We start from the raw sequence: 26339 nt of genomic DNA on the forward strand, positions 1-26339 counted from the left end.
CTTTGATGTCTGTTGACATATTTTAAAAATTATAGATATGTGCAGATATAAGAATATGTATTTACAGTACGGAAAGTTCCAAAGGAAAAGCAAAAGCCTTATCCTACCCATTTCCTCTCCTCAAATGTCACTACCCTTGAAAGTTACTTGTGTTCCTGCTAGACGCACTGTTCTTTGACTTGCCTTTCTTGGGAGAGATTTTGGAATGACTATATTAACAGTTCATTAAAAAAAAATTCAGAGTATTCCAGGATGAACCCTAATTTATTTAAGCAGTCCGATATTGATAAACACCTCAATTTTCCAGGTTCTGTTTGTTTGTTTGCTGTTTACTTTTGAAAATAGTGTTGCAATGAATATTCTTCTGCACAGATCTTGGTGAATATCTTCAAGTATTGATGTTAGGTAAATTTCCTAATAGTGGTATTGCTTAACCAAAAGTTAAGTGCATGTTAAACTTTGATATATGTTATCAAGTCATTATTCCACCAAACACAAGTGAGACTGCCCATATTTCAGACTATCACCAGCCTACGTATCACCAGATATGACTGAGCCTAAAAGATGAGACAATAAGGAAGTGAGTCCCAAAGGTGAGTGGTTAAACTGATGCTTGGTGCCAATCTATTAACCAGTATCCTGCTAAGAGCTTGCAGACCTCATGTATTAAAACATTGAAATCACACACACAGAGGAATACATACATACATATATATACATATATACGCGCATATATATATATGCAGGTATACACATGTATGTACGTGTAAGTATATATGTATGTGTACATACTCACACTTACTTAAACATGCATTGCCTGTCACTGGAAACAAACATATACCAGAGGCAAATATCTTTTTAAAAAGAAGAAGAACTGGTTTCTAAGGAAAAAATATACAAGCAAGATTTATCTTCACTATTTATGCTTTTGTTCCTTTAGAATTATGTGTACACACATGTGTTACCTAGTCAAAAAATAAATAAAATAAAAAGAATCTCAGAAAAGAAAATTACAGATGCATCTAGGCTTTGATTCAGCAATATCTACTCTGGAAATTTACTTTACAGCTAAGCTAAATCAGCCTACGTACACAGTGGAGCATATTTAGGGTTATTCACTGAAGCACCGCTTATAATAAGAGATTAGAAATGGCCCAAATGTACCTCAGTATCGGACTAGTAAAATGAATATTGTATACACTGAAATGCTCTGCATTCATAGCAAAGAATAAGCTTATTATACACTGATAAGGACTGTTCTCAGAAGTATTCAATTAAGTGAAAAGGCAAGTTGAAGAAAAGTGTGTGTGACATCGACCATTTATATAGAAAAAGAGAAAATAATCATAGCTCTGTGTGCATGGCAAGTATACTACGTAGATAAATATATTATGCAAATATAACAGATATCACATTATGCACACACACAAGCAAACACACACACTTATACATACATATATACGTGCATTCCTTGTATTAGAGTAAAACACCTCTGAAAAGACACATAAGCCATAGATAACAGTAGAGGACTAAAAACTGAGAGACTGGGGAAGACAGATGGGAAGGATTTTGTGCTCTGTTGCCATTATATTCAAAATATAAATGAATAAAATTAAAGGTAAAGAAAAATAACTTTGAACAGGCCAACTTTTGAACTCCTAGAACTCTCCACTTATTTCCCAGTAATTTCATCTCCTTGATAGAGATTTTGCTTTATAGTCACTTTTGCTAAGTGGGTGATTAAAACAATTGCACTCTTGAAAGATGAAGGGATGATCCCATGGGTGAGATAACCCTCAGTACAACTCCGGAGCTGTGTGGTCCTCAGGCACCTGTATGGACCTCTGACTAGATACCTATTTTCCATCCGAAGTGGCTTTGTTGAATGAAGTTCCTTTGCATCATCTACAAATCTGACATTTTCCATTGACTGTTCATGAAGATAAATGGCCACTTCACAATCACTTGGGGATGGGAGAGTCATAAACATCCCATTGTTCTAGAGTCTTGCAGATGGCATTTGAAAGACTGACACCCCTGAAATGGTGTGTTATTGAAAAGCACTAAATTTGAATTTTAATCTAGCTTCATCTACTAACACTTCTGGGAATTAGAGTGCCATTTCCTAAATGAAATGGTATCCCCTCTTGATGTAAACGATTCAGATAACATTTCATGTTTAAGAAACGAAATATATATGCTCTTGGAAACACACTGTATCTTGACTTGTCAGGGCAGTAAACAAGGAAATAAATAAAGCAGAAAGAGCCACTCCTAGTGAGGTGGTGAACAGCAGGGGAACCTCTCCCAGGCATGGGCTTTTGTGCACAGCTTTCATACGTGCTTGCGTGCTATTCATAGGTCTTTTCCGCTTCCTTCGGATTCTTGGCCAGGTTCCAGAGAGTTAAATTGATCTTCAGTTAAGAGATTTTTCACACATTTGTACAGCTCCAGGTCTTAGACACCGTATTCACCATGCTTATACTTACACTTTTAACACAGACAGCAGCTTAAATTCAACGCAGTAAACATGTTATTATATTTCTTTTTTCCTTTCTCTCTGCCTTACTTCTTTCCTTCTGTGTTGGTTTGTCTGCTCAGGCTGCTATAACAAGATACCAGAGAGTGGGTGGCTTAAACAACAGACATTGATTTCTCACAGTTCTGGAGGATAGGAAGTCCTAGATCAAGGTGCTGACAGATTCAGTGCCTGTTGAGAGCCCTCTTCCTGCTTTCAGACATCTTCCTTCTTTCTGTGTTTTCACATTGGGCAGTGCGGTGGGGAGAAAGAGAGAAAAAGAGAGAGAGAGAACTCTGCTCTCTTTTCCTCTTCTCATAAGGAAAGTAAGTCCATCATGGGGGGGTCCTACCTTCATGACCATATCTGAACTTAATTACCTTTGTCAACTGAAAAAAAAAAAAAGCACAACCTAAAAGTTGAGAATTACATTTTATTGGCAGACAAAACTGAGGACTTGAGCCCAGGACGCAGCTTCTCAGATAGCTCTGAGGGACTGCTCTGAAGAAGTAAGAGAGGAACCAGGATATGTAGATAGGAGTTTTGGCCACAAAAGACCAGGTAGTAGGAACATCAAAAGACTACTGTTAATTAAAGAAAACCAGACATCTCAAGTTAATGAATTTAGCACTTTTCCATGTATGGGAAGATGCAAAATTCTGGGCTCATTGAAATCATTCCTTTGATATGCACCTCAGCTATCTTGGGCCAGTATTCTGTGCTTTCTCATCCTGAGACTCTTCAGGGTTCACTCTTGGGGGTTGGCTGCAGTATCTGATGGTTTGATGACAGGCATCCTGTTTCTATCCTGAGTTCCCTCAAAGTTCACCTTCTGGGCGGCTGAAATGTGATGGCTGGATGGCTGCAACACCCTTTGTTTACTGATAGCATTTTTTTCATTGACACCTTCCAAAGGCTCCACCTCCAAATACCATCACACTGGAGATTAGGGCTTCAACATATAAATTTGAGGGGGACATAGACATTCAACCCATAACATGATCCTTTCATTTATTCTCCTTCCTTCCTTCAATAAATATGTATTTCTTTTCATGCTGTTGGGGTCTTAATTTTGGCCCTGGAATTGTAAGGATCATTATAAGATACACAGAGAACCTTTCCTCAAAGAGTCCCCAGACTAGTACAAAGGACAGACAGTGATGCAATGAGAGAGCTGCTCTGGCTGAAGTAAATACCTGGCACCATCAGAAGATGTTAAAGGGAGCAATTATTTCTGTGGAGTTAGTAAGAAGGAAAGTGATTTGGGAGTTTAGAAGCAAAGGTAAGGATTCTAGACAGTCAATAGAAGAAGGACTTTCTAGGCAGAAAACATAGCATTAAACAAAAGCATAGACACATGAACTTGAATGATTGACACTTCCAGCAAATGCAGAGCAGACTAGAGGTCTTTGATGGGAGACAGAAGCAAGGCCAGCAATCATACTCCTGGGCATTTACCCTGAGAAAATTGTAATTAAAAAGACACATGCACCCCAATGTTCATTGCAGCTCTATTTACAATAGTCAGGATGTGGAAGCAACCTAAATGTGAATCAACAGATGAATGGATAAAGAAGATGTAGTACATATATACAATGGAATATTACTCAGCCATAAAAAGGAACGAAATTGGGTTATTTGTAGAGATGTGGATGGACCTAGAGACTGTCATACAGAGTGAAGTAAATCAGGAAGAGAAAAACAAATACCGTATATTAACGTATATTTGTGGAATCTAGAAAAATGGAACAGATGAACCTATTTGCAGGGCAGGAATAGAGACACAGACATAGAGAACAGATGTGTGGACACAGTGGGGGAAGGGGAGGGTGGGATAAATTGGGAGATAAGAGTGACATATATACACTACCACGTGTAAAACAGCTAGTGGGAACCTGCTGTATAGCACACGGAGCTCAGCTCCGAGCTCTGTGATGACCTAGATGGGTGGGATGGGGGTGGGAGGAGGGAGGCTCAAGAAGAGGGGGATATATGTATAAATATAGCTGATTCACTTCATTGTACAGCAGAAACTAACACAACATTGTAAAGCAACTGTACCCTAATTAAAAAAAAAATGGAAATGATAGGTTGGGACTAGTTTGACAAGAGTTGCATATTTTACACAAGGAAATTCACCAATTCCTTGTACCTTCTACATGAAGGTCATAGTCAGTGCTTGCAGGAAAGCTCTATTTGGAAACCTAAGAAGATCTGAGATTAAGAGTTCTTCCAGTCAACGGCAAAAACAGTTTTTATCCTGATTATGCTCGCCTCCTACAGTGCCTGCCAGCCCTTGACCTTCCTTAACAAGCAGATAGCACCTCCCGTAATCTCTCTCTACACACTGCATCTTATCGCTCAGACGTCTATCAGCTCCCCTATCAGCCCACCCATCCAGACTCTCCTTGCCCATCAGCTAAAGAGAGATGTTTCTCTTCCTTGGTTTTCAGACTGGGGGTAATCCTCATACTTCTAAGAGCACAAAGGCCTGGAAATCAGGGGGTAGAAACTCTCATTGAGAGTAATTCTCAATTTGGAGTCTCTTGACATCCATATTAGAAACCATGTTCAAGCTTTCCCTTTGTGTTTGCTCTTTTAATTCCTATTGTATGAAATTAGGTAATGATTATTCCTTTTAAAAATTGGGAATACTGATACACACCCTAAAGAACACAAGCCATAATGTGGCTACATACTAAAACACTCTCTCTCTCCCTCTCTCTCTCTCTCTCTCTCTCTCTCTCTCTCTCTATATATATATATATATACATAAAATATAACATATATGTGACCAATGTGATGATATTTGGAGGGTGTCAGTGAAAAAATGTGAAAGCCTTTGGAAGGTGTCAGTGAAAAAAAAATGCTGTCTGCCTGCGTGTGTGTGTGTGTGTGTGTGTGTATATATATATATAATATTTCTATATATATTATATAAACATTATATATATATATAATGTTTACCTTTCTTTTGCACTGTTTCTAATATGCATGACAAGAGGCTTATATATTCACATATTTTTTCACACAATTTCCCTCCTTCTAGGAATTTGCCCTAAGAAAGTAACTGGAGTGTAGTCAAAACTCCATTGTTCAACAAACATTACCGAAAGTAGGGAAAACTGAAAATCATCTTAAATTACTATCTATTGAGGAGTCATTGAATTAACTACCCTATAGCTACTAAGAATTACAGTTTGGGGAAATGATGACATAATTTTAAATAAAAAGTGAGAAGCAGTAGTGTATGTAATATTTATACGTAAGCACAGACTGGAGGGGAAGGCGCAAGAAAGTTAGCAGTAGTTTTATCTTAGTGGGATGTTAACATGTGAATTTTATTTTCTCTTTTATAGGAAGGAAAGACACTTCTGCCTGTTCAAAAAAAAAAAAAGACACTAGATCAGCTATAGAAAGGATCAGGGCCAGATATGCTGTGTGCAGGAGATGGTTAGGTTGTAATTCAAGTTTAAAACTATGAACAGTAAAGAACGTGAGGACGGGTGCTTGAGGAGGTCCAGGCTGAAAGGCACAGAAGCAGCTCGATGGCCTGCATAAGGGGAGGAAGACACACAGTTATTCAGGATACCGACAAGAAGGGGGAAATCCATAAATAGACTTACATTCCTAAAACCTTGAAACGAGACAGGGCTAATAAAGAAAACCAGTGATGCTAAAAGGTTGAAGTTCTGAGATCACACTTTTGAATGTACTTGCTTCATGTGTTTCAGCCAAAGGCTTTCATCTCTTATTTTTGCCAATTTTGGGAAAGATTCCATTCCTGCAGTTACATCCTGTTAGACTCTTCTGGAATAGTGATATTCCCTCACGAAAGAAATATTCTGACTTCACGGTGACTACTACAAGATGGAAGAACTGGAAAAATCATTTTTAAAGTGATTTTTGCACTCTCTTTTGGATACTTCTCATGGTTTAAAAAAATAACTACAGCATTAAAATAATGGAAATTTTAGGTTTTTCTGTTCTTGTGGGCTGAGAATTGGGCTTCGTTGAAAAAAATTAAGAGGGACAGTTGGGATGTGAATCCTATGTTTATTGTTTTAAAAGCTCTGTGCTAATACCAAAAGAATGTATTTCTGGTGGGAAGTGATATATTTCCATGGTTTCAGGGAGCTTGACTTCTGTCCTAAAAATAGATTTCCTTAGATATTATAAACAAAACACCTTAACAATAAAAATAAAATATGGTCCAAAAAATCCATAGCAAACATAGCGTTGTTTTATATCCTTATCATTTAAAGACTTTAGATCTATATGGAAAAATGAACACCCTCTCCCCGCCCCCCAAAAAAGTGTGAGAAGAGTACAGAAGGCAGCTTACAAGAGAAGATTTGCATGTGGAAAGTGTAGACTAAAAAATTATTCACAGGGGGCTTCCCTGGTGGCGCAGTGGTTGAGAGTCCGCCTGCCGATGCAGGGGACACGGGTTCGTGCCCCGGTCCGGGAGGATCCCACATGCCGCGGAGCGGCTGGGCCCGTGAGCCATGGCCGCTGAGCCTGCGCGTCCGGAACCTGTGCTCCGCGACGGGAGAGGCCACAACAGTGAGAGGCCCACGTACCGCAAAAAAAAAAAAAAAAATTATTCACAACCTAAAAGTTGAGGCGGTGAGGGGGGAGCTAGGTTATACAGAAATTTTGCAACAAAGGGCAGGTAGTCTGAACGTCAAAAGATTATTGTTAATTAAAGAAAACCAGATATCCCAAGTTAAGGAATTTACCACTTTTCTATGTATGAGAAGATGCAAGAGTCGGGCTCACTGAAATCATTCCTTTGATAAGTACCTCAGCTATCTGGGGCCAGTATCCTGTGTTTTCATATCCTGAGTTGCCTCAGGGCTCACCGTAGGTAGTGGTTGCAGTCTGATGGCTGCTAGATGGCAGGTATTCTTTCCTCCCTGTGTTTCTTCAGGGCTCCCTAGCTCACGCTGGAGGGCTGCAATCACCGACGGCTGTGACATCCTTTGTTTACTGATACGGCAGGCAATATTCCATTTATCAGAAGTAAATATGAAATAAAAATGTTAATCTTACTAGCAATCAAAGAAATGATTATGAACACATTGGTAACATAAAATTTGCTCTTAGGGGATAAAGAGAATGTGCTGTGGAGTTTTGCTGTTGTTATTACTTGTGATTTGATGTTAGTGAGCACGAACCATCTTACAATATTCTGGCGTGAGAAATTGCTGCAATCTTTCTGCAGGACAAGTTAAAATTGGTCCTAGGCCTTTAAACTAGTCATTTAAGCCTTCTAATGTATTATTTGCAAAAGCATAAATATATGCATATATCCATGTTTGCAGTTGCTCAGAGCAGCCATTTTTTAAAAAGAAAGTAATCAAAAAAACTGAAAAGACCAACAATGGAAAAATATTCACATTAGTTATGGTCAATCCATTTGATGGAGTTCTTCCTAATCACTTACTAAAAATCAGATTTTTCAAAGACTAAGACATGGAAGCTTGTTCAAAGTAAGAAGTAAAAAAAAAGTTAAATATATACATCTCCGTAATATGTTTATAACTCTGTGTGCATAAAAAATACTGGACACAATACATCCAAATATTAATAACTGTTATCTCTGCATGATGGGATTATCTTTCCTTCTCTTCCACATTTTTTTTCCATATTTTCCAAAGTTTCTCTGAGGAATCTGTATTACGGTATGGTTCAATTAAAACCTGTTATTTAAAAACAAAATGTTATTTCTGGGAGTATAGAAAGTTCTCCTTGGCGATGCATTACCACCCACAGACACTGAGACTGCAGAAGGGCATGACCTATTTAGCAGTGTTCCTGAATCTTTCAGTGTTTAACATCCTCCATCTTGAGGGGACCCAGAGGAATGAAGCATTTCATCCAAAGTCATGTCGCAAGTGTGTAGTGTCAAAGATAAACAAAGCCAGAGTCTACGTAAAGTCACAAGGACAGGTTGTAACCAGTAGTATATTACTGCAATAGCAAAAAGACTCCAGTGTGAACTGAACATGACCTCCATTTGTACAGAGGGGTCTGGGAGTCTTAAAGGCAGAATGAGGGGCGAGCAAGTGGAGCTCAGAGGGGCTCAGTAGAGTCAGGAAAGGGAAAAATCACAAAAAAGGAAGAGGCACACTGTTCCATGTGAAACACATCTGGGTTTGCTAACTGGTGCTCATAGAAGTTAAGCTCTTCCCTCCAAGAGGCTGAGGGTCAGGGATCCTAACCTCAAGTTGCAGCTGGAACACACAGTCAATTCTTTCAGAGGTTTGAGATTTCTCAGGCAAGCACTTTAAGGGGAGCTGGGGTCTACCTACAGATGCAGCCTTGAGCCTTCAGAAACTGTGTCAGTGTTTGTTAAAGTCTGTATAGGCCAAGGCTGAGATCTAGAGGTTGAGCCCAGCAGAGGGCTTGGAGGAGCCTGCCTGGAGTTTGGTCAAGGAGAGAGTCTGTGTCAGTAGCAAGACCCATCCTAGAACCCGGCTCTCCTGATCTGTATTCCAATATTCTCACTATCACAATTTTTTCATATCAAGAACTTTCTGACCCGTATTAGAACTTCAATCAGAGCTGAAAGGACAAGAAGAATTATTGAATAAGGAGATTAATGAGAAAGAAAATGTTTGCCTCTGATAATAGTCTCTCTTCTCCCTTCCCTCATTATACTGGATCTTGGTTAAAATGCTCTTCCTCTTGAATGGAGCATTCCCACCTGTTCTGTGGGGTTAATGCTTGAGTCTAAGTATTTAGTATGTTGGCTGAATTATGTCCTGGAGTCTCATCACTTAATTTCTTAATAAGTTATCAATTTAAGTGTATGCATACCTTATATAAAATCCTGGGGGAGGGGTTTACTCTCACATAGCCAACCAGTGTGATGCATTCTTGGGTATTGATTTCCTCAGCTCACCGTGAGCAGCTGTTATTACTCATTAATCCTCTGTTGGTCAAGACCCTGAAAACAAGTGGCGGTTGTAGAGCTGTTTCGTGTTTTCAAAACCTGATGTTTAGAGAACTTTCTGGGATCACTGTAAAACTAGTAAAATCTGGAAGAAAGCCAGCATTGGCTTTGTAAAAACAGTATCTTTCCAACCCAGTTACTTAATGTTTAGCCATTGCTGACAGATTCCTGCCTTGTTTTCATCCTCTCTTTCTGTGTTTTTCTTCTCTCCCTATTTTTTTCCTCCCTGTCCTTCCTTCCTTCCTTCTTCCTTCCTTCCTTCCTTTCCTCTTTCACTCCCTCCTTTTTCCTTCAACTTTCCAACTCAGTAAACATTTTTGGCTCCCACTGGTTGCCAGATCCATTGATTGCCAGACCAGCATGTTGCCAAAATCATGGGCTTTGAGTCAGGTGAGCCAAGGATCAGTTTTTGTTCGATATCAACTAGCTGACTGACCAAGTTATTTAATCTCTACTTATTCATTCATTTCACAAGCAGGCATTTATTGCCAGCATCTTACAGCGTGCCTTAAAGTATGCTAGGAGCGCCACTATGGCTTTTTTTTTTTTTTTTTTTGCTGTACGTGGGCCTCTCACTGTTGTGGCCTCTCCCGTTGCGGAGCACAGACTCCGGACGCGCAGGCTCAGCGGCCATGGCTCACGGGCCCAGCCGCTCCGCGGCATGTGGGATCTTCCCGGACCGGGGCACGAACCCGCGTCCCCTGCATCCGCAGGCGGACTCTCAACCACTGCGCCACCAGGGAAGCCCCACAATGGCTTTTAAAAATGACTCTGTAAGACGGACAAAGAGCTGTTCACACTTGGGCTGTTGTGATGATCCAACTAAACAATCTATGTGACAACGGGTAGCCCCTAATAAATACTAGCTGTCTGCTCTTTTCTTTCAGCTCCCTAGATGCCAAGTATGCATAGGTGAGACCAGTTTTTGAAACAACCTCACAGGCTAACTGGAAAAAAAGCAGATTTCTTAAAAAAAAAAAAAATCATCAAGGAGATTATGTTATGATTCAGCATTAAAGCAAAAAGCCATTTGAGTGCACAAAAAGGCAGAGAACTCGAGAAGTAAGGCATTATTTTGATATTAGTGAAGCAAATAGTCTTCACTGGAGAACGACCCACCAGCATCAAAGCTTACAAAAGGGTGTCACAGCTTGGAAGGAAATGTCACAGACAATGGTGACGTACTCTTAGAAATGTTGTGTTACAGTCTATTTGGGTTCACTGGATGGAAAAACAGCCATTTATGGTGCTGGGTCAAAAAGGGATTAAAAACTAGGCTTTAGAAGTGAAAACAAAAACAAACAAACGAAAAGCAACAATGACCAAAAAATCCTGGATTCAAATCCTGACTCCAGGTGAAAGATTTCCTTCTGCTGGGACTCAGTTTTCTCTGCTCAAAGAGAAGTATTAACGTTTACCCAGCAGGGTTGTTATAAAACTAAATGCAATAGAGCCTAGGCAATGAAATGGGTTTAGCTGCAAAGCGTTATTCAAACAGGCATTTTGCAGAGCTGATTGTTTACGTGTCTGTTTTTTGGTTTTCCTTTTTCCTGAAACTGTGAATTCCCTGAGGATAGAGACAAGTTAGGCCCCAGCTCTCTACCACCAAGGCAGGATGGACCTGACAAGTCTGGAGCTCAGTCACTTAAAACAGTGGACCTGTGCCTAAAGTTTTGTTGCCATTGTTATCACTGCTGTCTTTAAAATCTAGTTTGATACTCACTGCATTCCTGAAGGTATATGTAAAGCAAGTATTGAAACTGACACTTTGGACATAAGGAAGCAAACACAGAGAAGTCTAGTGATTTGATAGAATGTTAGAATCGAATACTTCCATGGTCCTGACATTTCCTGACCAGGCCAGGACTGACTCAGTCATGAGGGTGGGACTGGGCAGAAACTGGGGGGCATTGGTACCTGCAGGTCCAAGCAGCAAGGGCCTGCAACAGGGCAGGAAGACCAGGCTTGGGTCTGAGCTAGCCCTCTGCGGTGAGCCCTGTCCCCAGCGTGCGCTTGACTCGAAATGACTATGTGGGACGAGCCTCTAAAGGAAGCTCAGGGTGCCACGTGGCAGCAAGGAGCCTGTCCATCTGTGAGGCTGAAGGGATGGGAGACGAGACACAGGAAAGGAAGCAGGAGAGGCCTGGAGAGGAAGGAATGTGGACATGAGGGGACCTGGGATGGGATGGCCGGGTGGGAGGGTGGGGAGTTCATGGAGGAGGGGCACAGTTGCTTCCATCAGGCCAGGAAGATGGCGTGATTGGATGGGAAAGGGGTGGTTAGTAAATCCCACTTGGGAGATGTACAGTGAGGGATACCTTTGAATGTACCCATTGTCCATAGAGGTAGAAAGAGTAAAAGAGGGGACCAAATGCTGAGAATCCAGACAGATACATCTTTCAAATTCTTACTTTAACTTAAAAAATTAAAGTGTAAATAAATGCAGAAAAATATGCAAATCCTAGCAGCTCAATGAATTTTCACAAGGTGAACACAGCCATGTGCTTCACACCCAGTGCTCCCTGCCAGTCACCATCGTCCTCGAAGGAGGACCGCTGTCTGGCTTCTTGCATCACAGATCCAGATGTCTCACCTAATTCTAATGTATTACTTCAGCATTTAAATATCAAAAACCCAAGGTGTAAAACCAGGAGCTGTACTTCATGTGGGAAGAGGCCATGACCCCCGACGTTGAACCTGCAGAGTCCTGAGCAGAAGGCAGACCTGGCTGTGCATCACAGGTGTGCTATTTACTAACCACGTGATTTGAGGAATGCTCCTTTTTCTCCCAAATCTCCAGTTTCCTTGTTAGTAAAGTGGGAAGAGATATTGAATCAGTGATGCTGTTGTCAAGCTACGTGAGGTGATACCTAAATAGATGCTCACTCAGGAGCTGGTGCTCATTAAGTATTGACTGGGGCAGGGGGGTGCAATACGTGTGAATAAAAATGAGAATGAGTAGGTGGCCTATTTGATTACACACAGTCATAGATCTTTGGAGCATGAGAGAGCAACCTTCACAGAGGCCCTGCAGGGAGAGGACTGGGACCGGAACAGCATGGAACAGAGAAGGCAGAGTTCTCAGCTCTTTGACCAGCACTACCTCTACCTTGCTCGGTGACCTCTCACCTGTCATCTTCCTTCCCTGGGCCCCAGTCTCCTCTCCATCCATATAACTTATGGATGCTATCATAAGTTTTTCCCACTACGAGTCTCACTCAAAAACACTGTGAGTCTATAATTAGCTAACTTGGAAAAACATGGAATAAAAATAAACAGTAATTGCAGTGCCCAAACATACAGACAAACTGAAATACATTTGGGGAGTGCAAAAAAGTGTAGAAAGAACTCAAAATCATCTCATATAAGGGTGATACTTCTGCATAGGTTAAATCTCACTGTAATAAACCCAGATAGACCCATAAGGGCAGCCATGCAATAGACATAAAAGAATACTCTGTATGATGCTATGTGTCAACACCAGATGCAGACGAGTAATCTGAAGAAATAGAAAGAATGGCTCAGTCTAAGGTATAAGCTTTCCAATACTTATAGACAGGAAGTTCCAGGAAGCAGGGCATGTCTTGGCATCAGGGGATGCTGGGAGATGTTATGGCTGCTAGAGACAGGCCTTCCAGCCCTGAGCTTGTGAGTCTAAAGCCCTGGTGGAAAAGAGCTCAGATCAATGAAATACCCATCAAATAGTCTATGAATTATTCCAAAATCATCCCGAAGGCATTCAGGTGTGATTAAAACTCAAATGGTTGATTTAATATTATTTTCCTACTGAGAATTTGAATTAGCTTTCATAGGCAGAAGGTTATTAGAAATTATTAGTTCTACTTCCAAAAAAAGTGTAGCCCTTATATTTATATAGAAGTATAAGTTTTTTTTGAAGTATATATATATATATATATATATATATACACACACACATATATATATATAAAGGATACTTATAATGTATATAAGACATATAATGTATATAAGGATCTCTCTATATATTTTTCTTTTTAAGGATCCTTATAATGTATATATGGTCAAAAAAACCCTGAGGGGGACTGGGAAGATAAATTCTCTTCTCACTCTTATGCCCTAAAATGGGCTAACTTGCTATGTTAATTTTAACGCCATACTTTATAAGGCCAAACTACAAAAGAAATAGGATGGATGTAATGATTTTTATTATCTTAAAAAAATAAATAAATAACTGGTTCTTGGGAGAGAGAGAGATTTTTTTCCCTGCTAGTAAATTCTAAGATGGATTTACCCCATAGGTCTTCCAGACCTCAAACGACAACCCCCATATCCTGACTTCTAGTATATTTCTCTGTGCACTTCACCAGCTCTCTCCATTTCACCTTGCTTTCCAGTTCAAAACATTTCTAATAGCACATGCTCAACAGGCCATATCACAGAATCCACCCACTCATTTACTTTGGAACAAATCCCCAAATGTCTGTTCGTGTTAGATGCTGAACATCCAAACATGAAAGGGGTGCACGGTCCTGCCCTCCAAGTGTCCACAAGCTCAAGGAAGAAACAGAAGCACGGACACACAGGTGTTGTATAGAGATGTAAATCAAGGCCAGCCCTAGAGGGGACCCTCTGAAGGACCAGGATGCGCAAAGGATATGGGGAGGGGGCAGGGTAAGCTGGGACGAAGTGAGAGAGTGGCACGGACATATATACACTACCAAACGTAAAATAGATAGCTAGTGGGAAGCAGCCACATAGCACAGGGGGGTCCTTCCTCCTCCTTCTGCCTCCTTGGTTTGAGTAGTGTCTATGGGCATTTTGCAGTGTGGATCTGAGCCCTGAGGGAAGACATTGTCTGTGTTGAGCCTGGCGAGGGAGAGAAAAGTGTGAGCATTGGGCCTCCTGGCCACCCAGCCGCGCCCCTGTTCTCACTCAGCATCAGGCCAGCTGGCGTGAGCTGCTCAGGGCTAGAGGGGGAGAGAGATTGACTCTTAACCAAAGCTAAGGGGTTGCACAAAAATGCAGCAAGGCAGCGAAGCCAGGGAAGAGGGTTCTCCAGCTCCCACCCCCATGTCCTGCACCCTGCACACCTCTCCCTGCGAGGCAAATCCCAGGAGAGCTCGCAGTGGCACCAGCAGCAGAATCCTAAAACAACGGTGAGGAGGGGTCAATAGAGGGTCGACAGCACAGAGAGGGGCCATGATAGATCCCTAGAAACTGCTTTCATTGGCCTGCCTGCTTCATTAAAGGGCCAAGATCAAAGCAAACAAATGGTAAGGGATAAAACTAGATTAGGTGAATTAATATTTGTTTTTGCTTTAAATACAGGTTTGAGTTCTGCTAAGCTACATCCTGTCAGGGACATGTTAATTTCATCCTTTACTATCTTGGGCCTCGATTTCCTCATTGTAAAACCAAGTAAACATCCCGTAAACTTCTGAGGATTAAATGAGGTCTTAAGTGTGAAAACACTTAGTAAACCGTCAAATGCCCTTTGGTATTCTTAATCCTATAATCAAACTTTCACACAGGTGGATTTTTTTTTTTTAATCTTTATGTCTTTAAGAAGTTTTTGAGTTGTTTTTTTTGTGCCTTTCTTATTTAGATATGCATTGATCTTAGAGTGTCTTTTTTCCCCCTCTTGGCTTTTAGATTTCAAACCCAGTTTTCATGTCTGGAACCAGTGCAGGTAATGGAAAGAATATGAATTTTGCAACCCTCTGAAGTAATGATTTCTAATCCCAGCTCTGCCACTGAAAAGCTGCATGACCTTGAATAATTCACTTAGGGCTTCTGTTTAATGATCTATAAAATAGAAGTAAAATACAAGGTTACCTACTTTAGGGTAAGAGCACATTACCTTGATTGGTTCTGAAAAGTAGAGAATTGTGATTTCTCTAGTTGGATCCACGTCAACGGCAAGTTACTCTCAGAATAGACTAGAGATTTCTTTTGCCCCAGCTTCTATGAATATCAAACACAACCCCTTCGTATTTTGTAAGGGAAACGGAACACTGCCTTTTATAAGAGAGCGCCTGGGTGGAAGGCTGCCCAGCATCCCGTCAGCTCTCCCTCTGCTTATGTATAACTCCAAGCTTGTATTGATATCTGCATGCATTTGTTGGCTCAGCTCCCCCTTTGCGGGCGATAGATCGCTTCTGCTGAAGCTGCCAGTGAAATATTTTGAAAATAGACATCCATTTCTAGAAGAAAAGAGATCCAAATAAGATTTTTTTTTCTCTTTTACATTAAAAATCATTATAACATCCGTGTCTTTCATGTCGGCATGATTTTTGAAGCTGTTCCATAAGTCATTCTTGTCATGACCACCCATTGGTATAGAGAGAAGTGTCTTTCGGGGAAAAACCTGTCGAGTTGCTCACATCTGCACAAAGAATAAGGATCAGGTCTAGCCGGGAACAGCCTTTCAGTTTCACAGTCTTAACCTTGTGTTATAGGTCAATTTGCACTCCCCCCAAATTCATATGTTGAAGTACCAATCCCTAGTACCACAGAATGTGGACTTATTTGGAAATAGAGTCTTTGCAGGTGTAATGAGTTAGGATGAGGTCATACTGAAGTAGTGGGCCTGCAATTGCCATGACTGTGTCCTAATAAAAAAGGAAATGTTGACACAGACACGTCCACAAGGAGAACACCATGTGACAATGAAGGCAGAGTTTGGGGTGATGTTTCTAACCAGCTGGGGAACACCGGAGACTGTCAGCAAACCACCGGAAGGTAGGGGAGAGGCATGGAACAGATTGTCCCTCAGAGCCCTCGGAAGGGACCTGCCCCACCGACATCTTCATCTGGGACTTCCACGCCCACAACTGAGACAATAAATCTCTGTTGTTTAAGCCATCCAACCTGTGGCACTTTGTTACCCTCGAAAACTAATATACTTTGTATGTGCCTAACATTCCTGGGAGTTAGAGATTGTTAGAGGTGGATGGCACACTTAGAAATCATTCAGTGCTATCACGTGAGGATCCATGAGGAAATAATATCTAGAATGTTCCCCCCATACTTAGAGGGGAGGGGTTGACTAGAAGCCTTGACTCTTGGTAACCAGGAGGGTGGTATGTGTTTGTTTTACCCCACTGTACTCTTTTCTAGGAGATAAATGGGGAAACGTTAAAGTCATTCAATATAAAAGTGCCCTCAACCTAGAAAGATCCAAGCTTCCAGCTCAGTTCACGGAGGCACCCTACGCCCATCCAAGTCCTCCAGGGGCCAACGCCCCTGTCTCTAGTTCAGACCTTCCCCGATGTTTGCTGGGCCCTGTGCCTGCCCTTCTCCTGGGTCCCAAGCACATTATACTGCTTTTCAGATAATTAGAAGTTATACCTAGAACGCTCCTCCCCCAGACACTCAGATGTCTCTTTCACCTTTTTTCAATCTTTGCTCAAATACCACTGTCTCTCCCTTCCTTATCCTGCTCCATTTCTCTCCAAATAGTACTTCTACTGCTACCTGTGTATTCTATTTATTTCCCTTTATTGACTGGGTCTCTCTACTAAAATGCAAGTTTGAGAAAGTCAGGAATCTTTTTCTGGTTCGTCCACTGCTGTACCCCGAATGCCTAGAATAGTACTGCCTGCCATATACTGGGCTTCTAATATTTTTTTTTTGTTATTGTTGATAGAATGCATAAATCTTTTTAGAATATCTTTATTGGAACGTTTTTAATGTTACTACTGAATTTATTCCTTTGCTGTTCTGCAAGATGGCCTCAGAGTGAGGTCTCAGCAACTGAGGGGACCTCTGGACTCTGGCAACCTTGTATTTTGGTCTAGCGGCCTGGGTTAGAGGCCAGAGCTATATCTAACTGAGAGAAGGACCAAAAGGAGCCTGAAGGAAGCATTGGTAAAGACAATGAAGACTTAGCATTGAACTGGCAGAAACTTCTCTTTGGTTATTTCCAAATGTGTTTACAGTTTTTTTTTTAATATTATATATAGGCTATAGTGACAGAAAAAATTTGGAGAAGCAGATCTAAATATTTTCTAGAGTGAAATAGGTTTAAAAAGTGGCAAGTAGCCATGTGTAGCTGTTTAAAAGTGATTAAAGTTAAAAATTCAGTTCCTTAGTCACATCAGCCCCATCTTCATTGCTCAATAGCCACATGTGGCTGGTGGCTGCCAGGCCTGACATAGTCAATGTAGAGCATGCCCATCATCATAGGTAGAAGGACTCCATACGTGTTTCTCAATGTCTCGATGTCGAGCATCATGAAACGAAGGCATCGCAACAAACAGCAGAAGTTTTCCTTCTTCCTTAGATCACGTGACCCACTGGCCAAACTGACTTAGGCCAAGTAGACTCAGCTAGACTTTATGCTTCCTTTATTCCATAATGGTTTAACAGATTGCTGAACAACAGGAAATATTATAGTATGTTTTAGCCAGGTTATGGTATCAGTTGTTCAGATCCTGGGAGTTTTCAATCCATAAGCAAGAGAAGTATTGCAGGAAAGGGCACAGACGTATGTAACGTTTTGGTGAGTTCAGGCATATACAAACTGTTCAGAATGACTGAGATTCAGGGTCTATAAGGGGTTGGGGCTTGGGTCGTGAAACCTTGCTCTGTAGCTGATACATATTTATATCCCTAGCACTTGACATAATACGTATTAGGCTACTCATGTATATCTGTTGTTGAATGAATGAGTGAATCAATTAATCCACCAACCAATACATCAACAAACCAACTGCAAACGATGTATGTACAAAGGCCAGATGCCTTTGTCAGGATAGGAATGTTATTCTCTACTAATAAGTAGAGCTCAAAATTCCAGAGGTTTTCCACTGTAAAAGTTCACTTTTCATTTAATTTACATGTCTCAAGTAGGTCAGAGGGAAGGATAATCTTCCAGGTGATCATTCAGGGACCTAGGTTGATGCACGCTTTGCCATCTTTTAGCTACAGCATCCTGAACCAGTGGCCTGCCTGCCAGGTCACCAAGGGAGAGAAAAAAGAGATGGAGGAGACGATTCTAGTTATCTCAGCCCAGGAATGACAGGAGTCACTTCTACTCACAGGTCATTGTCAAGAATTTGTCACATAACCCCATTCCCTGCAGGGGAGACTGGGAAACGGAAGAGAGCACACGACACATTTGGTGAGCACCAACAGTCTACCACACCACATCACAGAGGACGTTGCCAGAGGCTTCAACTTTATCTCTTAGTGGTTTGCAAGCTATTGTTTAAAAACAGAATCCTTTCTTCAAATAAAATACAATATATAAATAAGGCAAACGTAGAGCTTTTCTGGTTGAAGTGAAGACGCAGAGAGGAGGATCCTTATATCTGCCCACTCAACACACCCTCTTGTACCATTTCTGTACCTTACACATTCCTCCAGGACTCCTCAAGGCAGAGTGAAGACCTATCATGGGTTATTGGGAGCCCTGGGAGGGCTTTAAGCAGGAGAGTGGTGTGATCACATTTTCCCTTTGTGAAGGTAAATGCGGCACAGTTGTGGAGGGGGGTGGGAGGGTGGCTTAGATGGCGGGTGTGCAGCGTGGGGGTCAAGGTGAGAGGCAGGGGCGGGTTCAGAGGCTGCTGGAGCCTTCAGACGACAGAGGGGGAAGGCCTGAACCACGTCTCCGTGGGACTCTGTATGTTTTCCGGATTTCTTCCAGCTCAAAATTCTGAGTCTTTTTCTCAGATAAAGACAAATGTCATATGAAATCACTTACATGTGGAATCTTAAAAAATGATATAAATGAACTTATTTACAAAACAGACATAGACTCACAGACATAGAAAACAAACTTATGGTTACCAAAGGGGATAATGGGGCAGTTGGGAGTGGGAGAAGATAAATTAATAGTTTGGGATTAACAGATACACAGTACTGTGTATAAAATAACCAACAAGGACCTACTGTAGAGCGCAGCGAACTCTACTCAATATTTTGTAATAACCTATAAGGGAAAAGAATCTGAACAAGAATATCTATCTATGTCTGAATCACTTTGCTGTACACCTGAAGCTAACACAACCTTGTAAATCAACTATACTTCAATTAAAAAGAAAATAGGGGCTTCCCTGGTGGCGCAGTGGTTGAGAGTCCGCCTGCCGATGCAGGAGACACGGGTTCGTGCCCCAGTCCGGGAGGATCCCACATGCCGCGGAGCAGCTGGGCCCGTGAGCCATGGCCGCTGAGCCTGCGCGTCTGGAGCCTGTGCTCCGCCACCGGAGAGGCCGCAACAGTGAGAAGCCCGCGTACAGCAAAAAAATAATAATAATAAAAAGGAAAAAAAGAAAAGAAAAAGAAAATAGAATTTTGGTGTGAGTTAACATATAGAACTGCAAAAAAAAACCACACCAAAATTCTGAGTCTCTTTTTGAATCTGATCTCCTTTCATCTTTATAGGGGTTGAAGTCATTCCAAGTTTCCTTTCAGTACTGACATAGGTCTGATACCGGAGTCAGCAAATGGTTTCTGTAAAGGGCTGCCTGAGCCGATATTTCAGGCCTGCAGGCCATTTGGTCTCTATCACAACCACCCTACTCTACTTTGCTGATAAAAAGCCACCATAGACAATATACTGACGGATGGGTGTGGTTGCATTCCAATAAAATTGTATTTATGAACACTGAAATTTGAATTTCATAGGTTTCCCACATCACGAAACATTATTCTTCTTTCGATTTGTTTTCAAATCATTTAAAAATGTAAAAGACATTCTTAACTCACAGGCCATATAAAAACAAGCTGTGGGCCAGATTTGGCCTATGTGGGATATTATGTTGACCCCTGGTTTTTTTTAATATGGAATGATTACGTCATTGTGAAAAGGACTATATTCATGACAGTAATTTTCTTTTTCTTTTTGAAGTGGCATATACGGTGATGAAATAAAAATAAATGTAGGGGACTAATGTTTTCAACAATTTTTCCATAGAACACTCAGAGACCCTAAAAAAAAATACTGGAAATCATCCTTGGTTTAGTCAATGCTAATGTGTTTTAATTTTGCACCACCTCCAGGCACTGAAACAAACCCACACAATTAGAATAAACAAAGCACAATAAAACAAGGCTGTAAGGCCCTAGTGTTCCCAGATCCTTTCTCACCTCTGTCATAGCAACCAGAAATAAAGATGCTCTCTCTCAGGGCACTGCCCGCTGTGGTGACCACCACTTAACTGTGAGAATTCCCAGAGTCATTGAACTGAAAGAAAGTTTGGACTTCTTAAAGCCAAGACAGGAAAACAATTTTGCTCTATTTTCCCTTATCAGCAGTCATCCTATCCCTAAAAGCGCCCAAATGAATAAACACACCAGCGAAAGCATTCCGTGGAATTATTTGTTCTTAAAGTGATTTAACTTTTCAAATAAGGCAGATTTATTTTAGATAATTTGGGAAAACATGACCTAAAGGTATAATGCTGAGAATAAAAGTCACCCCAAGTCTCAGAACCCAGGAACAGCCATTGTAAACCAGAGGTCACTTTTTTTTTTTTTGCGGTACCTGGGCCTCTCACTGTTGTGACCTCGCCCGTTGTGGAGCGCAGGCTCCGGACGCACAGGTTCAGCGGCCATGGCTCACGGGCCCAGCCGTTCCGCGGCATGTGGGATCTTCCCAGCCCAGGGCATGAACCCATGTCCCCTGCATCGACAGGCGGACTCTCAACCACTGCGCCACCAGGGAAGCCCCAGAGGTCGCTTCTTAAACATAATGGGAGTGATATCGAATTTGCATATTTATAGCTTCATTTTTTAATTTTTCACTCAGCATTATACTCTGAACATCTCCTCATGTCATTAAAAGTTCCTGGATTGTTTTTCATTGATCACAGAATTTTGTACAGATATTTATTTAATTATTTGATTTAATGAAAAGGAACATACAGTCAGTTAACAAATATTAATGTGTACCTCCATGCTGCCAGGGACTGGCCTAGATGCCACAGGCCTTGGGACAAGGTCCCTGTCCTCAGGGAGCTGACATGGGCACGTTTTGTGTGTAAGCACAGGGCTGGAGCCTATGGTCCTAAGATGAACATAGCCTGTTTCTGCTCCCTGGAAGCTCTGGGTTAGTGAGGAAGATAGGCGGGCGGTCCAACAACAACTATAGCACAGCATGGGGCAAAGAGGAGGCTCTGCACCTACAAAGAAGATGGGGGCACATCTGAGAGGCTGGGGGTGGAGGGCATGGAGAACTTCTGCAGAATAAACGCATAGTTCAAAAGGCATTGCTTCTTATTCTAGTCCAGGGTATCTAGATAGAGACCGTGCTGTGTCCAAGTCCAAGTGGTGTCATTCTGCTTAAGAGAGTCTGGCCTGGTTAGTCATTTAGAGAAGACTCAGCGTTTAAGATGAACTTACACTCAGTAGAGCAGGAAAGATACAGGTTCTCTCACCAGACAATACAGGCAGCGGCATCATTCAGTGGAAATTACTTTGCACCAGGAATCCACTGCCTTAAATCCTGGTCTCGGGATTAATGGCGATAATGATACCCACATGCTTACAGGAAATGTGTTCCACGGTCTGTCATCTCAGTAGACCAGCATCTTCTCTGGGGATGGTGCTGGCTCTGCCTGGCACAGAAGAGATTCTAATTGTGTGTTGAATAAATTAACATAATCTTGCCCACCCAGATCCCTGTCTGTGAAATGGGGATAGAATATCTGTTTGATTTTCACCAAGTTGCTATGAGATTCAACTAAGATGCTATATAAGACAGCATTGTAAAAAGAAATATAAAGTGTTATGATAACCCATTTAAAAATAAAAGCATTGCATCGTTTGTGAAGAATGTTCTAAATTTTCCAAGATGCTTTTACATGTGATAATTGTTATTATTTTTAACCGCATGAGCACATGTAAGCAGACTTTCTCTAAATACCTGTATCTCCTCCATAAAACATGGCTGTCCAATGTCTGCTGAAGCATCTTCAGAGTCAGGGGACTAAATTCAAATCCCAGACGGCCCACACTAAGGACAAGTGATTTAAAACCTATGCACTACAGGGCTTCCCTGGTGGCGCAGTGGTTGAGAGTCCGCCTGCCGACGCAGGGAACATGGGTTCATGCTCCGGCCTGGGAAGATCCCACATGCCACGCACAGAGCGGCTGGGCCCGTGAGCCATGGCTTCTGAGCCTGCGCGTCCGGAGCCTGTGCTCTGCAGTGGGAGAGGCCACGGCAGTGAGAGGCCCGCCTACCGCAAAAAAAGAAAAAAGAAAAAGAAAAAAACTATGAACTACAATTTCTTCTTCTGCAAAACCCTACCTCACAGCACTGCTCAGGGGAATCAACAAGATACCATGAGATGACATAAGCAGGGCACCCAGCATCATAGCACAGATTAAACATGGAATAGCTACTTTAGTATTATTGCTACTGTTGTCCTACTCTATCATTTCTTAATGCAAACTGGGTTTTCATTTACCCAGCACACTGCTTTCACGGGGCACTGATCGCCTACTGAAGAGACGTCCTCATCCACATGGCTGCTAACCCAGGTCCCTTCCATCTTAGTGCTGGCTAAGTGCTTGGATTTAAAAACGGTCCGTTTCAAAACACTTGTTTTGATAATGTGAATTCGTTCCGGCATGATGGATACGTTAGGGGATAACTTGAGCATCATGTGTTTCTGTGTTTGTGTATGCATGATTTCATCACTTGGAAATAGCATTCAGCCGACCAAGCTTCATAGGATTACGCAAAATACACAGGCTTCACACCTCTCCCAGCTACTGAGGAAGGCCAAATATGTAATGACACCCAGCCACGTCTGGTATGAGAATCTGCTCTCCAATTTCTGATCACCCTCTTTCCTCTACTTCACTATAGCTCATCCGCTGCCCCCTCTGACAACCACGGCCAGTCAGCAAACTTCAAGCCTTCTCCAAGGAAAAATGTCATGTTTATTGTGGCGTGTATGTGTATCTTCACCACTGAACGTGTGCACGACTCTGTACCATTTTTATTAGGTGCTTATCTTTGTGAGCGCGTGTCATTGTTGACGTTTTTGAGTGTTGTGACCTCTCCCCTTTTTCCCTAAGTCCTGTGGTTTTTACATACTTTGCACAGCGCTGTCATTTGTAGGGTTACCCTATAGGACTTTGTGTTCTCCCCTAAATATTTTATCTTGCTGGACCTGGTGTCTATTGAGATCAGTTTTTCTATTTTTTATAAAGTTTGATCAGGTGTTACAAATAAGTGTTTTATTCTCATTTTACAGGTGGCTGATCTGGGGTTTAGAAAGAGTAAGGCCTAGCTTAGCTTTTCATAAGTGGGAGGTGAAATAAGAATAAGAATTGCCTTGTGTCTCCTGTTCCAGGGGAAGCAGCACGTTGCCATGAGAACAGTATAGTCTTTGGAGTGGAACACATCTTGACATGAAGTCCTGCTCGGCAAAATCCTTCTACCTGCGTGCCTTCAGTAAACTTGTCAAATCTCCTCACGTGGAAACATCAGGAAAATGGCACTCACGTCTCGGTCACTGGATATTAAGCTACAAAATATATGGAAAATCCCAATCTAGTGCCTGGGGCAGGACAGAATATTTGTCCTCACCTCTTCCCTTTGTATAATAACGCTGGATAAATTTTATTGAGCACATATTTTTTTGCAGGGACTGTTGTAAGCGCTTTTGTGGGATTACCTAATCTAATTTTTATAGCAAGGCTATGCAGAGGATTCCATTATTATTCCTATTTTACAGATGAGCAAACAGATGCACAGAAAGGTCAGCTGATTTGCCTAAGGTTAAGTAGCTAGTGTGCCAGTTGTGCAGTTGTTGACTCTCAGCTCCAAACCTCCCTTCTATTCTCTGCCTTGTGATGCTGAGGCTGGGGCTCTGCAAAGCACGTGTCTACTTTGCCACCCAGGTTCCCATAAGCCTCTGCAAGGACAAGGGACCTGCTGTTTCCTGTTTGCCACTTGTATCACTTCCTGTCCACTGTGAGTCCCCTAGAACACCTGTTCCCCGGGCAGAAGCCATGTTTTCCTATTGTTACAGCTAAATCCACTTTGCAGTTTTTCTGCCACTTGTAGGACAAGCTCTACTGTGCACCCCCCAAAGCTCACCAGCCAGCTGGCCTTCTTCTCAGAAGTCTGTGTTTTAGCTCTAAGGGGCCCTATGTTATGGTTCAATGATTTAATCACCTAAAACCTTCATCCCCTCAGACCTGGGGGCAGTAGGTACATCCAGCAGTTGCTACTTCTGTGATGCCTTAGAGTTCGCTTCTTACCCTTTCCGTCACCTAGTTAACCACTTTATTCCCTGTTAACAATCATTTGCAAATTCTCTCCATTCGTCAAAGTAAATTGCATGCTCTGCATCCTGGCTGTGCCCTGACCAGCGCACCTGTAAGGGGCAGAGACAGAACTTGAAACCAGCCAGCTGTGTGCTGGAGACAACCTCTCTGCATGCAGCCTCACAACTATTATTCACATGTAAGGATCCTTATGCAGCAGCCATTGTCTTAAACATAAGCCCAGTTACGAGGTAGCTGCAAGCATTATATCATCAGCTCTGAGTCACAAGAAGATAAACGCTTCAATCAACCCTCCTTGTGGCCTGACATTTGGGGACCAGTAGAAATGATTGCTGGCCTCTTCTTGTGACCCACTGACTGCCAAACAAAAGAGGAAAGAGCCAAGGAAGGTCAATAGACAGCAGATGTTCATATTTGACCCATTGGAAAGCTTTCTCTGTAATTCTGCCCTTTCACATAGAACAAGAGACAGAGTATCCTCCCAAGGTACTGCTACTCCACAGTCTAGCCTTCCAGAATGTCTGAGCTGGGAGGGACCTCAGAAAGTATCTGTCTCCAGACTCCCACCTTACTAATGGGTTAATTGAGGCCCAGAGGGGAGAAAGGCACTGGACCCAAATCGCGGTAAGTCAGTGCCGAAGTCCAGACTAGGACACGGTCTCCTGACATGTGAAACCATGGATATGGTGGCTTACTGGGTAAGCTTCTGCTTTAGCACTTTTTGTAGAGATTGCAGTCACTTCTCTGGAATCTGATCTCTGTGGACCAGAGGTCATTTTCTTCTCCCCCATTCCAGTTCTTAGAAGGCTGGGGAGATGGGAGCATGACAGTTTCCTTTCTCTGCTCTCTTTCTGTCTGACCCTATTTTTGCTGCTTCTCTCTCCCCTTCCTTCTCCTCCCTCAAGAGAGCAATAAGGGTGAAGCAAGTGAGACAAGTCCGGTAAATGTAGGGTCAGATCCTGCCTTTATTTAAAATTTAGGTATTTTATTCATCACAAATGTTTCTGCATGAATTTTGATTTTTTAAAAATCTTGCATTAAAATATTATTTATCAGGATTACTGAGTTTTTTGGAGCCTCCTTATATCTTGTACCCCAGGCTAATGTCTTACTCATAACACCCTTGTCCCATTCCTGCCCTTCTACTCTTCCTTCCCTACTACATGCCCCAGAAAGTTCCCTTTGGGGCACACTCTGTAATCATTCTCTGATGAATGACTCCTCATCTGAAACACTAAAAACATTCCTACTGATGAATAACACACAGAAATGAACACCTAGGATCATGTGATAGAGACCCAAGAAAAAGGGGAGAATCCCTAACTTTGATGAAGAGGGTGCCATGGTAGTAGAATGGCTTGGACCTTGAATTTAGAGGAACTGGGGATTGAATCCTGACAATGCCATTTAGCAGCTGTGTGATACCCACTGATCCACCGATGGATAGGATTGATTTCTATGATCTGACGGCACTGGATATACAGACGTGACCAAGGCATAGTCCCAGCTCTTAAGGCAACCACCACCTAGATGGAGCGAATTATTTATTTCGCTGGGTCTTGTTTTCTACAATAGAAAGTGGAAATAGCATTATCTCCTTGGGAAGAATAAATGCAGTTCTTATGTGAAGTAGCC

Source organism: Monodon monoceros, unplaced genomic scaffold (assembly GCF_005190385.1).
Source record: "Monodon monoceros isolate NGI ecotype Baffin Bay Population unplaced genomic scaffold, NGI_Narwhal_1 Super_Scaffold_19, whole genome shotgun sequence".
NCBI classification, from domain to species: Eukaryota; Metazoa; Chordata; class Mammalia; order Artiodactyla; family Monodontidae; genus Monodon; species Monodon monoceros.